The sequence below is a fragment of the Schistocerca nitens genome, chromosome 3 (assembly GCF_023898315.1).
Source record: "Schistocerca nitens isolate TAMUIC-IGC-003100 chromosome 3, iqSchNite1.1, whole genome shotgun sequence".
Lineage (NCBI taxonomy): Eukaryota > Metazoa > Arthropoda > Insecta > Orthoptera > Acrididae > Schistocerca > Schistocerca nitens.
The window spans coordinates 711984021-711999890 of record NC_064616.1 but is presented as its reverse complement, the minus strand read 5'-3'; positions in this window follow the sequence as shown (position 1 = coordinate 711999890).

Here is a 15870-nt window from a genome sequence, read left to right as displayed (position 1 = left end):
AACATATCGGTTGTTATGACTTTGACTTCTAAACTCATTCGGGAGGATGACGTTTCCATCCCGCGTCCGGTCATCCTGATTTAGGTTTTCCGTGATTTCCCTAAATCGCTATAGGCAAATGCCGGGATGGTTCCTTTGAAAGGGCACGGCCGGCTTCCTTTCCCGTACTTCCCTAATCCGATGAGACCGATGACCGCGCTGTTTGGTCTCTTCCCCCCAAACAACCAGACTTCTACACCTTAGAAAACGGAAGCGTATTGACCTACATTCTTTCATCGCAGGCTTTTTTCGAGTGATCCCTGATCATGAAGCGCATGGAAATCGGTGGCTCACAGGGTCTGGTCTTTCCTTGTGAGACAAACAGACAAACACTGGCTGTGAGATGTCTTGCAAGTCAATTAGGCCGCGCAATGCAGGCAGGCACAAACAAATAATTCGTCCACTCAAGTGCGGGCACCCAACCAGAATAACTCTCTAGCTTTGTGAACACCGTAGGCACAGCAGGAGTAAGCTGGGAGCAACTACACAGAATTATGTAGGAGAAAATGTCGCTTTATTTCTGTATCGAATACATTAGACGACTACTGTTTACAAATAAGTACAGCAAGATAATTGTGTTTATGGTTGCCACAGTTATTAACTGCCTATTGTTCCTGGAGTCTAGTATTAATTTATATGGATATTTTTTACTTAAGTAAAATGTTCACGTAATTACAGCTGTTTTCTATCGTCTGTAACATAAAAAGGAGATGAAACGAGAGAGAAAAATCTTAACCAACAATATAAGCCTGGTTACACTACCACTAATGATGGATTTGGAGATGTAATGCTGCGATTCAATCAAGTCAAGTTCTTCTCACAATCAGAAAATGAGCGTGGGGAACAGATGCGGGAATCGCGCACTGGCGTCGTTCACAAGGTCCAAAAGGAGGTGATTTGTCGTTGCCTTCTTCCGATCTGTTATGAGGTGTCAGATGTGTATCTGTGCTGTATGGATGTCGGTGATTAGTGCTCCTGTGGTGCACTGTTGTTACAGATGAATGTAAAGGAGAGGATGAAATCCGGTGCCGGTACATACTCCACTCCTCGCGAGTTGTACCTCCGCGCTTAGCGTCCCCATCTGACGCACTTATCACCTTCAACATGTCACGTGCCCTCACTCCCCTAGACAGTGTGCAGAGGTTTCGAATTTAAAACATCACACTGGAGATGCTTCTGGTGATCATCAGGGACTGTACGCCATTACCTTTCATTTCCTTACCGATCATAGACCAGCGACGAAAATTTCTTCCACGAAATGTATTCGAACCGGTTACGTCCGAGTCGAGTGCCACCGTACAGGTGCGCGTTAACGCAATCGGCCACGGAGACGGATGGCTGAAAGTAAAAACAACTATCAGAGGGCATAATTACCAGCCTTTTATCCTAATTAAGATTTGGATCCTCTAGACGGAACTAAGACTTACAAAGCATGCGACAGTACGTTTACTGAAATGCGGAGTTCAAAATAGAGGCTTTCAAATGTATCTTGGTTCAAATGGCTATGAGCACTATGGGACTTAACATCTGAGGTTATCAGTCCCCTAGAAATTAGAACTACTTGAACCTAACTAACTTAAGAACAATACACTCATCCATGCCCGAGGCAGGATTCGAACCTGCGACCGTAGCAGCAGCGCGGTTCCGGACTGAAGCGCCTAGAACCGCTCTGCCACAACGGCCGGCAAAGATATCTTGCCTTACGCCGTATGTTCAAAAATGGTTCAAATGGCTCTGAGCACTATGGGACTTAACATCTATGGTCATCAGTCCCCTAGAACTTAGAACTACTTAAACCTAACTAACCTAAGGACATCACACAACACCCAGCCATCACGAGGCAGAGAAAATCCCTGACCCCGCCGGGAATCGAACCCGGGAACCCGGGCGTGGGAAGCGAGAACGCTACCGCACGACCACGAGATGCGGGCAACGCCGTATGTTCCAGGAAAGGAAATGAGGAGAAAGAATACAAGCTTCAAGTGGGCATTGCTTCCTCCGCGGTAAGATTTGTCCTTATCTTACGAGCAGGCGAAAGCCTGCGTTCATATCAGAGTTGTTGGCAGTTTGTAAGAACGATAAGATACGAGATTCTTATCTAAACAGTTCCACAAATGTGAAAACTGTATCACGGAAGTTTAGCAAAGCACAAATATACTACAGCTATTTCGAGCAATTTGTGTGATACAAACGTCGGCGAGAACGAGCTGCAGGATAGGGGTGAGGGGGTGGGGGGCTGTCATGTGATGCATCACTTTCAACGTCATCTGCCCTTCTTCCATTAGGTAATCGTCTGGATCTTCCCTTATCTACTGGAATCCAGTACATGATTTCATTTGTCCATCCCCCATCTACTTGTACATGTCCCACACACTTTAATTTCATTTTCTTTCCAGTCATAATTACGTCACCCTCTCCAGTCTGTTCACCAAAACATTCGGTCTTATTCTGTCCCCCTAGTTACACCCAGCATACGTCTCCCCTTCGCTCGCTAACAAGGGGACCGTACAGACTTCCCCTCGGCGATATGATTCGTATTGACATGTTGTGTAGGGCTCAAATAGGACTTCAACATCTGTAAACAGGAAGACGCAACTCTCAACCGTTTTCGAGACAATCGAATTCGAACATTTTAGGCGTGTTGATACACCTTGTAAGGCCGCTAGTATTCGAAGACTCCGCAGCCGAGCGGATGAGCCCTTAGCATTATAATCGCGAGATCTCGGGATCGAATCTCGCTGCCGGTATTACTTCTATGTGAGTTATCCGCACCAGTATACGTAAAAAAATGAAATGAGGGAATGGTACCGTTGGCCGGGGAAATTCGGTAGCCAAGTGCAAGTCTTATTTTAGTCGACGCCACATTGGGTGACTTGCACGCCGGTGATAAGGATGAAATGATGATAAGGACAACACAACACCCAGTCCCCAAGCGGAGAAAATTTCCAACCCCGCCAGGAATCTAACTCGGCCCGCTTACATGGAAGGCGTGCACGTTACCACCCAGCTATGCAGGCGAACACCAATACACGGGGATATGATTCTATATGCGTGGCACGCCAAGAGCTCCTGTGACGACCGTGGACCGCTTATGAACGTAAACCAAGTTTGTTTTGCAATAGTCACACTGACAAAACCATGCACATGCAAGAAATTCGGCGTTCATTACATGTGCTTTACGTCGCAATAATTATTGTTTTCGATATTTCTACGATCATTATCATCATGAGTCGTGCAGTTTTCCACAGGTTACACATTATACTTGTCACAAATGTGAACACAATAATATAAATAAATTGTATATACTGATTTGATTGAAAGTCTCGTGTATCCTTTTTTATTTCCAATCTCCTTAATGAAAAAAGCTTGTTCCTTTCTTTTACGATAAAGACACGGAAAACAATAAATTAATGATTATGCATTGATAATTTCCACGGTCGTAATAAACCTGCTGATTAGAATTACGTGGGAATGAAAACACACTAACGATAGCGAGATTCGATCCACAGACCTCCAGTTTATGAAATCATGTGCCTACTCGCTCAGCGGCGGACTTCTTGAATACTAGCCGCCGTACAAAGTATACACTGAGGTGACAAAAATCATGGGATAGAGATATACACATATACAGATGGTGGTAGTATCGCGTACGCAAGATATAAAAGAACAGTGCATTGGCGGAGCTGTCATTTGTACTCAGGTGATTCGTGTGAAAAGGATTCCGACGTGGCTAGCCCCATGATGAGAATTAACAGACTTTGAACGCGGAATGCAGTTGGCGATAGACGCATGGGACATCGATTTCGGAAATCGTTAGAGAATTCAATATTTCGAGGTTCACAGTGTCAAGTGTGTGCTGAGATATCAAATTTCAGGTATTACCTCTCACCACGGAAAACGCAATGGCCGACGGCCTTCACTTAACGACCTAGCGCAGCAGCGTTTGCGTAGACTTGTCAGTACTAACAGACAAGCACTGCGTAAAATAAGCGCAGAAATCAATGTGGGACGTACGACGAACGTATCCGTTAGGATAGTGCCGCGAAATTTGGCGTTAATGGATTATGGGAGCAGACGACCGACGTGAGTGCCTTTGCTAACAGCACGACATCGCTTGCAGCGTCTCTCCTGGGCTTGTGGCCATATCGATTAGACACTAGACGACAGTAAAACCGTGGCCTGGTGAGATGGGTCCCAATTTCGTTTGGTAAGAGCTGATGGTACGGTTCGAGTGTGGCGCAGATCCGATGAAGCCATGATCCAAGATATCAACAAGGTGCTGTGCAAGCTGATGGTGCCTCCATAATGGTGTGAGCTGTGTTTACATGGATCATTACCTGGACATCATCATTTCATCATCATTGACGTGCAAGTCGCCGAAGTGGCGTCAACTAAAAAGGACTTGCGATACGGCGGCCGAACTTCCCCGCAAGGGGCCTCCCGGCCAACAATGCCATACGATCATTTCATTTCATTACCTGGAAATGGTTCTGTTCCACTATTTGGAGACCATTTGCAGCCATTCGTGGATTTTATGTTCCCAAACAACGATAGCATTTTTATGGATGACCATGCGCCATGTCACCAGGCCACAATTGTTCGCGATTGCCTTGAAGAACATTCTAGACCATTCGAGGGAATGATTCGGCCACCCAGATTCTCTGACACGTATCCCATCGAAAATTTATGGGACATAATCGAGAATCAGTTAGTGCACAAAATGCTCCACCGGCAACACTTTCACAATAATGGAGAGCTATACAGGCAGCATGACTCAACATTTCACTGGTGCACTGCGCCAGGCAGGAGAACCGACACGGTTTTAGGAGGTATCTCATGAGTTTTATCATCCCAGTATATAAACACGCGTAAAATTTTCAAACTCGATTTTCTCGAAAACGTTTCAGAATTTCATCCCCCTGTTTACATAATGTTGAAGTCCTAGTCGTTCCCTGCACGCCGCCGGCCGCTGTGGTGGAGTGGTCCTAGGCGCTTCAGTCCGGAACCGTTCTGCTGCTACGGTCGCAGGTTCGAATCCTGCCTCGGGCATGGATGTGTGTGACGTCCTTAGGTTAGTTAGGTTGAAGTAGTTCCAAATCTAGGGACTGATGACCTCAGATGTTAAGTCCCATAGCGTTTAGAGCCATTTGAACCATTTGAACCCTGTCAGTATGAATGAAATCGGTGAGGGAAAGTTCGTACGGTCCCCATGTAAGCAGCCGTCAGTTTGTGAATGATTTTAGTATTAAAAACTTAAGTCAAAATTGGTAACACATATTTGATCACCAGGATTTGCGAAAATGTCCTGGGGTAAACTGCAAACCTTTCCATGGTATCTAATGTGACACTGTTGGTGGTGATCCCTCCGTCGGATGAGCGCGCTAGGCTCGAAGGTCCCCTTGGTGTTACTCGGGAGAATTAGATTATTTACTAGCGCCATGTTTCAACCTCGTCCTTCCATTCATCCATAGCAATACAAAAACAACACTAGTAGATAGTGTCGGAAGTTCCATGCGGCTTTTCGTGGATGATGCTGTAGTATACAGAGAAGTTGCAGCATTAGAAAATTGCAGGAATATCTGCAGCGGATAGGCACTTGGTGCAGGTAGTGGCAACTGACCATTAATATAGACAAATGTAATGTATTGCGAATACATAGAAAGAAGGTTCCTTTATTGTATGATTATATGATAGCGCAACAAACACTGGAAGCAGTTACTTCTGTAAAAGATCTGGGAGTATGCGTAGGGAACGATTTGAAGTGGAATGATCATATAAAATTAATTGTTGGTAAGGCGGGTTCCAGCTTGAGATTCATTGAGAGAGTACTTAGAAAGCCGGCCGCGGTGGTCTCGCGGTTCTAGGCGCTCAGTCCGGTGCCGCGCGACTGCTACGGTCGCAGGTTCGAATCCTGCCTTGGGCATGGATGTGTGTGATGTCCTTAGGTTAGTTAGGTTTAAGTAGTTCTAAGTTCTAGGGGACTAATGACCTCAGCAGTTGAGTCCCATAGTGCTCAGAGCCATTTGAACCATTTGAAGTACTTAGAAAATGTAGTCCATCAACAAAGGAGGTGTCTTACAAAACACTCGTTCGACCTATACTTGAGTATTGCTCATCAGTGTGGGATCCGTACCAGGTCGGGTTGGCGGAGGAGATAGAGAAGATCCAAAGAAGAGCGGCGCGTTTCGTCACAGGCTTATTTGGTAAGCGTGATAGTGTTACGGAGATGTTTAGCAAACTCAAGTGGCAGACTCTGCAAGAGAGGCGCTCTGCATCGCGGTGTAGCTTGCTGTCCAGGTTTCGAGAGGGTGCGTTTCTGGATGCGGTATCGAATATATTGCTTCCCCCTACTTATACCTCCCGAGGAATCACGAATGCAAAATTAGAGAGATTCGAGCGCGCACGGAGGCTTTCCGGCAGTCGTTCTTCCCGTGAACCATACGCGACTGGAACAGGAAAGGAAGGTAATGACAGTAGCACGTAAAGTGCCCTCCGCCACACATCGTTGGGTGGCTTACGAAGTATAAATGTAGATGTAGATGTACACTGCGCAAGCACTCGTCACACTCATACACAAGACATATTTACACACTTGACACTTCATAACAGGTCAGATGGAGGCAACAGCAAATCACCTCCAGTAAGATATTGCTCAGGACGGCAATACAGGCTTCCTGCATCTTGTCACAAACCTCATTCCCTGAGTGTGGGCCTCATTTTGACTTCTGAAGCCAGCATGTAATTATACATCTAAATGTTTGTTCACATTTTAGTATATTTGTTGTTGTGCTAATCTGAGATCTCATTCTCAAATTATCCGCCGTTGATTAATAATTAAGTAATCATGGTATTTCAAAATAAATGTTCTGGTAATAGGTATTGACAAAGGAGTATCAAACACGAAACAGGCTGCTCCGAAGTTCTAAGAAACTTACTCTGTTTCCCTCGTCCCATTAACGGAAAACTGTTATGTGTTCAAATGTGTGCGTCTGTTACCGTTTCAGCGCTGTCTATTAAATTTCGAACGTTGCAGAGCCAGAGCGGGGCGACCGCTCCAGGCCGACCGCTGCTGCTGCAGTAATCACATTTTGGTCAGCCGCACTGATTACAAGTTGGAGCCCAGAAGGCAGGCGCCAAAAGAGCCCGCCGGGATCCCTCTCAGCCCACAGCGAGCTTCGGAGATGTGCCGCCCACGGCATCCTTCCGCCGACCGTTGCTCGCACACTTGTTATAATTAAAACTGTTGGGGAAAATGTCCTAAATTTCCTCCTGCTCCTGCTCCTCCTCCTCCCCTACATTCAGCCTTCGAGATTTACTTTCGTGTTTCCATATGGGAATAACTAAGTAGAACTTTTCCAGATATATTTTTTTCGGCATTTCCAATAATGTCACACATTTTCACCAACTTGCCACTTATAAAGTATTGGAGAAACGGCAATAGTCTTTCCCGCCCAACTTTCAGTCCCAAGAGCGGAAACTGTAGCGCAATTTTTGCTAATGTCGAAATTATTTTGCACTTTTTCTCTTTTCACACACCACATGCAGTATATCAGTAAGAATTCACTAAGCGTACTTGCCTAATGTAGCAAAAACGGAACTATGTAGATGGTGATTATATTTAAATTTTCAGACTGCATTAGAAATAACAAGCCGGCCGGGATGGCCGAGCGGTTCTAGGCCCTACAGTCTGGAACCGCGCGACCGCTACGGTCGCAGGTTCGAATCCTGCCTCGGGCATGGATGTGTGTGATGTCCTTAGGTTAGTTAGGTTTAAGTAGTTCGAAGTTCTAGGGGACTGATGACCACATCAGTTAAGTCCCATAGTGCTCAGAGCCATTTGAACCATTTTAGAAATAACACCACTGGTCAGAACGTCGTCAAATTGCAATGGAATATTATTGGAGATGGAAGAAAATGTATGGCAGAAGAAAAATAAATAGTTACAAAATGTAGCATATAGATGGTGCTGTAAGAATCATAATTCAATAGTGTTCAACTAAAAATGACAAATGAATGATACAACAATGCCTAAGCTGTACGTACACCGATTTACATATGCTCGTCATAAACTAGATGTAGCTCGTCATACAACCGAACTGTGTTTTCAAAAGTAATTCTCCACTAGTTTTTTCTAAAAGGTACAAGTACACACAGTCCATATACTGCAGGGCTTTGAGACATTAGAGGTATACGCGGATACTGAGATGGTGACAGTATTGCCCATCAAGGTCGACTTCAATGTTGAGTGGTGGTATGAAACGAGTGTTGGTTCTTTTTTCGAAATGGGGCGGCTATAACATAGAGATCATGAGATATGTAGATCTGTAAATTTCTGGTTCGTACAGGTTTGGCGCTGTCAGCACCTTTTCATTCGTTGTGCTACATGATGCCTGCGTTTGTGTGCAGTTCAAAATCAGCTGTGGTCCCATTAATTTTTCGCTTGGGCGGTCAGTCTACTAATGACACTAATGCGTGTGAGCTGTCGCATGTAAAGGCTTCTCATTTGCAGTGATTTTTGCCTGTAATAACGGCATACAAAAATTCTTTGAATAACAGGCACACCGGATTAGCAGTGACATTATGTATGACGATCGTTTTCACGCATCATATGCTCTTAGTGGTTAACAACATTTTTCACATTTTTCTAAGGTTCAGATTGTCTTACTGTACCAAGGGCATGTTTGTGTCTGTGCACACTTCCAGTTTACGGGGCCTATACGAGAATTACTTCCATGTAGCGTGGGAAAAGTACTGAGGGAGCCTTTCCACGTGGTGTATATCTGTTGAGCATAGGTGAGTGTAAAGGGTGCGTTTATAGTGTGATGTCATGTTTGTATTGTACGATTTAGGCTTGGCCGTCCTCTTTTAGAATACTGCTGCGCGGTGTGGGATCCTTACCAGATAGGACTGACGGAGTACATCGAAAAAGTTCAAAGAAAGGCAGCACGTTTTGTATTATCGCGAAATATGGGAGAGGGTGTCAGAGAAATGATACAGGATTTCGGCTGGAAATCATTAAAAGAAAGGCGTTTCTCGTTGCGACGGAATCTTCTCACGAAATTCTAGTCACCAACTTTCTCCTCCGAATGCGGAAATATTTTTTGACGCCGATCTACATTGAGAGGAACGATCAACACGATACTTTAAGGGAAATCAGAGCTCTTACGGAAAGATATAGGTGTTCATTCTTTCCGCGCGCTATACGAGATTGGAATAATAGAGAATTGTGAAGGTGGTTCGATGAACCCTCTGTCAGGCACTTGAATGTGATTTGCGGAGTATCCATGTAGATGTAGATGTAGATGGTGAGAGAAGCGAGAGGGTACATAGCGTACTCCCCTCGAATATCACCATGTGAACCTCTAGGTTTAGCTTCCTCATCCGACGGACGGATCACCATCGTCAGTGTTACGTGCCCTCATTTCATGAGACATTGAAGAAAGGTTTGTAATTTAATCCAATGCGGTGTGCGCATCACCTCTCCCCCCAACAGGCCATGTACTCGCGGTGAAAATTTCTCCCACCAGCAGGAATCGAAACGGGCACCTTCGAGTCAAGCGCCTCCGCACAGACGTGCGTCAGCGACCTCGGCTGAGGATGTGAGTAATTCTTCTATAATTTGAATAATTTACATTACAGCAGCAAAAGTCTAACAACACAGATTAGGCGTTAGAACTGCACGCTCGGCAAAGCGATCATAAAGCGGTTACGGCATCGATGATTTCAGCCGTAAATAGAAATATTAAAAAAGGTAGGAAGATTTTTCTGTTTAGTAAAAGTGACAAAAAGCAGATTACAGATTACCTGACGGCTCAACACAAAAGTTTTGTCTCAAGTACAGATAGTCTTGAGGATCAGTGGACAAAGTTCAAAACCATCGTACAATATGCGTTAGATGAGTACGTGCCAAGCAAGATCGTAAGAGATGGAAAAGAGCCACCGTGGTACAACAACCGAGTTAGAAAACTGCTGCGGAAGCAAAGGGAACTTCACAGCAAACATAAACATAGCCAAAGCCTTGCAGACAAACAAGAATTACGCGAAGCGAAATGTAGTGTGAGGAGGGCTATGCGAGAGGCGTTCAATGAATTCGAAAGTAAAGTTCTATGTACTGACTTGACAGAAAATCCTAAGAAATTTTGGTCTTATGTCAAAGCGCTAGGTGGATCAAATCAAAATGTCCAGACACTCTGTGACCAAAATGGTACTGAAACAGAGGATGACAGACTAAAGGCCGAAATACTAAATGTCTTTTTCCAAAGCTGTTTCACAGAGGAAGACTGCACTGTAGTTCCTTCTCTAGATTGTCGCACAGATGAAAAAATGGTAGATATCGAAATAGACGACAGAGGGATAGAGAAACAATTAAAATCGCTCAAAAGAGGAAAGGCCGCTGGACCTGATGGGATACCAGTTCTATTTTACACAGAGTACGCGAAGGAACTTGCCCCCCCTTCTTGCAGCGGTGTACCGTAGGTCTCCAGAAGAGCGTAGCGTTCCAAAGGATTGGAAAAGGGCACAGGTCATCCCCGTTTTCAAGAAGGGACGTCGAACAGATGTGCAGAATTATAGACCTAGATCTCTAACGTCGATCAGTTGTAGAATTTTGGAACACGTCTTATGTTCGAGTATAATGACTTTCCTGGAGACTAGAAATCTACTCTGTAGGAATCAGCATGGGTTTCGAAAAAGACGGTCGTGTGAAACCCAGCTCGCGCTATTCGTCCACGAGGCTCAGAGGGCCATAGACACGGGTTCACCGGTAGATGCCGTGTTTCTTGACTTCCGCAAGGCGTTCGATACAGTTCCCCACAGTCGTTTAATGAACGAAGTAAGAGCATATGGACTATCAGACCAATTGTGTGATTGGATTGAGGAGTTCCTAGATAACAGAACGCAGCATGTCATTCTCAATGAAGAGAAGTCTTCCGAAGTAAGAGTGATTTCAGGTGTGCCGCAGGGGAGTGTCATGGGACCGTTGCTGTTCACAATATACATAAATGACCTGGTGGATGACATCGGAAGTTCACTGAGGCTTTTTGCAGATGATGCTGTGGTGTATCGAGAGGTTGTAACAATGGAAAATTGTACTGAAATGCAGGAGGATCTGCAGCGAATTGACGCATGGTGCAGAGAATGGAAATTGAATCTCCATGTAGACAACTGTAATGTGCTGCGAATACATAGAAAGATAGATCCATTATCATTTAGCTACAAAATAGCAGGTCAGCAACTGGAAGCAGTTAATTCCATAAATTATCTTGGAGTACACATTAGGAGTGATTTAAAATGGAATGATCATGTAAAGTTGATCGTCGGTAAAGCAGATGCCAAACTGAGATTCACTGGAAGAATCCTAAGGAAATGCAATCCGAAAACAAAGGAAGTAGGTTACAGTACACTTGTTCGCCCACTGCTAGAATACTGCTCACCGGTGTGGGACCCGTACCAGATAGGGTTGATAGAAGAGATAGTGAAGATCCAACGGAGAGCAGCGCGCTTCGTTACAGGATCATTCAGTAATCGCCAAAGCGTTACGGAGATGATAGATAAACTCCAGTGGAAGACTCTGCAGGAGAGACGCTCAGTAGCTCGATACGGGCTTTTGTTAAAGTTTCGAGAACATACCTTCACCGAAGAGTCAAGCAGTATATTGCTCCCTCCTACGTATATCTCGCGAAGAGACCATGAGGATAAAATCAGAGAGATTAGAGCCCACACAGAAGCATACAGACAATCCTTCTTTCCACGGACAATACGAGACTGGAATAGAAGGGAGAACCGATAGAGGTACACAAGGTACCCTCCCCCACACACCGTCAGGTGGCTAGCGGAGTATGGATGTAGATGTAGATTGTTTCCAGACTACTGTCCAAAGTGATTGACGACCACTACATTTAAACTTATGTGTCACAGTGACGAGATAGCTGATGACTGTGTTCCGTTTCGATTGATTCCTCATATTGCAGTCGTGTACACGGTCACTGTTTCGGTGCTAGATAGCTAGCTATCCCCAGAAGATGTAATGACGGGCACATGCTTGTATAAAAGATGGCCGTGAGGGAAGAGAGTGTGCAGCTGGAACAGCGTAGGACGTGTCCTTCTCAGACTTCCTCGACTTGTGGAGCTGCCTCGCGTCATCCAGCCGGCGGCTACGCTTTGAATCGACTCTTGCTCTCATCCAGCTCATCAGTTTTTGCTAATTTGTTTCCCCTGGACACGCGCTTCATGAATTAAAGAAGAGCCATCCGATTCGGCTATAATGCAAATATCTTGACGTGACACGAGAAGCCGTGTTCACTCCTGATGTTTGTTTATCACTGACGAGGCACGAAGCTGCTGGTAGCGAGCAGCGCTCCCGCATTAGAGCAATCAGCCACTCTACTCACTTTCAAAAGGAAAATTATGTCTATAGATCGAGACGGAAGCGGAACCCCGTTTGTAACACAGCGATCAATTGTGGCGTAGATAGCGGACGTGTTTGATTAAAGTGTTTTCAAATTTTTCTCTGTTTCCACTTACGAAAGACACGATGCCGTGTCACTGAGGTCGAGTATACTGGATTCGATTGATAAATATCTTCTTTAAACGATACCCTTCCAGTCAAGGTATAGCCATAAATGAACTGCGACTTAGATTTAAGGGTCATTACAGGTCAATCACAGCACAAGAATGATCGCATTACTGACGGAGAGAGTGTAAGGCTTTCTCACACCTGCATCCATACATGTATAAAACATTCTCAGTGTTAAAACCTGAGGCAAAACTCCAAAACCGGAGTTGAAATTCACCCTTATCTCCGTAATAACAAGACTGACTGCCCTATAAGTGTCTCTTAGGCTCCTTTAAGTTTAGTGTTTAACGTCTCGTCAACTATGAGGTCGTTAGAGACGGAGCACGAGCTCGAATTAGTGAAGTATGGTGATGGAAATCGGCCTTGCTCTTTCATAGAAAACATCCTGGCACTGGCCTGGAGCGATTTAAGGAAATCACGGAAAATCTAAATCTAGATGGACGGACGGGAATTTGAACTGTTGTCCTCCCAAGTGCAAGGCCAATGTGCTGAACACTGAACCACCTCGTTCGCTTGGTCTCAATAGACTTCCCGTGACAAGTTGGTCTACAACAGTAGTCCTGTCGTATTATTTCCGGTAATAACAAAAGGGCGCCTCCATTGCCGCTCTTTGTCACAAACGAAACGTAGCAGATATTGAAAGAAGGGAGCAAATAAAGGAACACCTATTTTCGCTTTGTGACAACACTCAATAGTTTCCAAGAAAATGACATTTAAAGTTTCAGTGCCCTTTTATCAGTCTGCTCGGACAGAGTCGTTAGCGTAGTAGTTAAGAGTGCAGTTTCAAACTTTTATGCTTCATGTTGAAATATAATCGTAAGTGGCTTTTTTCTTTATCTTCTGTTGTTGCGGAAGTATGTGACATCAACGGTTTTTGTGACATCGTGAAATACAATGTAAATTGACAAAAGAATAAAGTATTCCAAATTTTATTAAAAATAGGTTGCATTAGCACAAATCTTATACAGGGTGATTCAGTTGCCCTACCCATGGGTTTTATGCAATCCGCAGCAGCCTCAAATACCATGTGCAAGATCTTCGTTCAAATGGTTCAAATAGCTCTCAGCACTATGTGACTTAACATCTGAGGTCATCAGCCCCCTATAACTTAGAACGACTTAAACCTAACTAACCTAAGGACATCACACACATCCATGCCCGAGGCAGGATTCGAACCTGCGACCGTGACAAATTTTTTTTTGGTGTGTGTGTGTGTGTGTGTGTGTGTGTGTGTGTGTGTCTGTGGTGCTTTGCACAATATGGTGATGTACAATTTACGTTAGGAATATGCGAAAAGTACAATCGTACCGTCGCGGTCGCGCGGTTCCCAACTGAAGCGCCTAGAACCGCTCGGCCACATCGGCCGGCCAAGATCTTCGTATTCTCTCGCTCGCTACACACAGACTATCAGTCATACAGATAAAATGAACAGGACCTTTCTGTAGGAATTTTAATGTAGTTAAATTTTGTGCTGGGATACGTTTTCTTTAGATGTTTTAGTTTTAGAATTCAAGAAAAACGTTAGTGTTACGCAGGTTTTCCACTGGACGTTAACAAAACGACAGAATGGAAGAAAAACAATGGAGTAGAATAAAAACAGGAGATGGTGAGGGAATAAGATTATTAAATGCGACATTAAAAGTAGTAGACTACTTTTGCTGTATGGGTAGTAAAATCAGTGATGATAGCTGAAGTAGAGAGGATATAAAATGTAGATTAGCAATAGCGTGGCAAGTGTTTCTGAAGAAGAGAAATTCATTAGCATCCAATATAAATTTGAGTTTTAGGAAGTCTTTCCTGAAGGTATTCGCTTGGAGTATAGTCTTGTATGAAATTTGGACAATAAACAGTTCAAACAAGAAGATAATAGAAGCTTTTGAAGTGAAGTGTTACAGAAGAATGTTGAAGATGAGATTGTTAAGTCACGTAATTAACGAGGAGGTACTGAACAGAACTGAGGAGAAGAGAAATTTGTGACAAAATTTCTGAGACATCAAGGGATCATGAGTTTAAAACTGGAAGGAAGTGTGATGGGTAAAATTTGTAGGGGTAGACCGAGAAATGAACACAGTAAGCAGGTTCAAATGGTTGTAGGTTGCAGTAGTCATTCTTAGATTATGAAGTTAGCACAGGATAGAATAGCATGAAGAGCTCCCTCAAACCAGTCTTCGGAATGAGAACCACAACAAGTACTGTTTTGAACTGAAATTGTCTGCACCTCAGCGCAAATGTCGACAATATGTCTCTTGTCTGGAAACAAACTTGTTCCATTCACTCACGGTGCTCGCTGTTGACAGCAGGAATGGCCACTTTCCTCTTCGCTTTTAACTTTGTATTTTGTACAACTCAATTCCCTCTCGTGTGTGTTGTTCCGGCAGTGTTGGTTGAGCGTTAACATTGATACACAGCAGTATGGGTGGGTTTACAGCGAAGAGCAGGCCAATATGCACCTCGCGTATATGTTCACTGAATGCGATGGAAGAGCAGAACATGACGCTATCCACAGGTGTTCCCGCAGTGGCGACAACCAAATCACAGTTCTTTTGCGTTTGTATATGGGCTTGTATGTGTTGTCCGTTTAAGTGATGACATATTACAGGCTCTTTACCTATTGTGAAGGCATTTTCACATTATCGACTGTAACTGGGGTAACAAGCTTAATCTATACATATTATAATTAAAATCCCCCCTCCGCGTTTTTCTGTCTGTCTGTAAAGGTTAACTTCAGGAATTACTGTAGGGATTTTGATATGGCTTTTGCTAATATATAGGCAGATTCATGAGGAATTTTTATGTGTATTATTCATTACTGCTGAGTAATGATGAGTTTGTAATATATGTATTATTGTCAATGTCATATACGTATATTTGAGTTTGAAGTGGCATCTAGTGGTAATGATGGGAGCTACAAGCTGGTCAGCTGCAGAGGAGGCGGTATCTAGGGGAAAAGAAGGAAAGTAAACCGCCGTCGCAGCACCAAAGGGCAGCGAAACGTGACCAGATTCTATACATTTCTACCACTACCTTTTTTTTTTTTTTTGCATTATTGATGCTTCAGTTCCCCAAAAAGGGGGTGGGCTGACAGTGGATAAAAGTTGCTCTTCGTGCAAATGTTACATATATTTAAAAGATGGTTTACATACATAAAAAGATGACAATAACAAATGATTTTTGCTAAAAAGCACATTAGTGGACTATATTTAAGATTTTTACGTAAAAACATATGACAATAAATTAATTAAAAATGGAACACACAG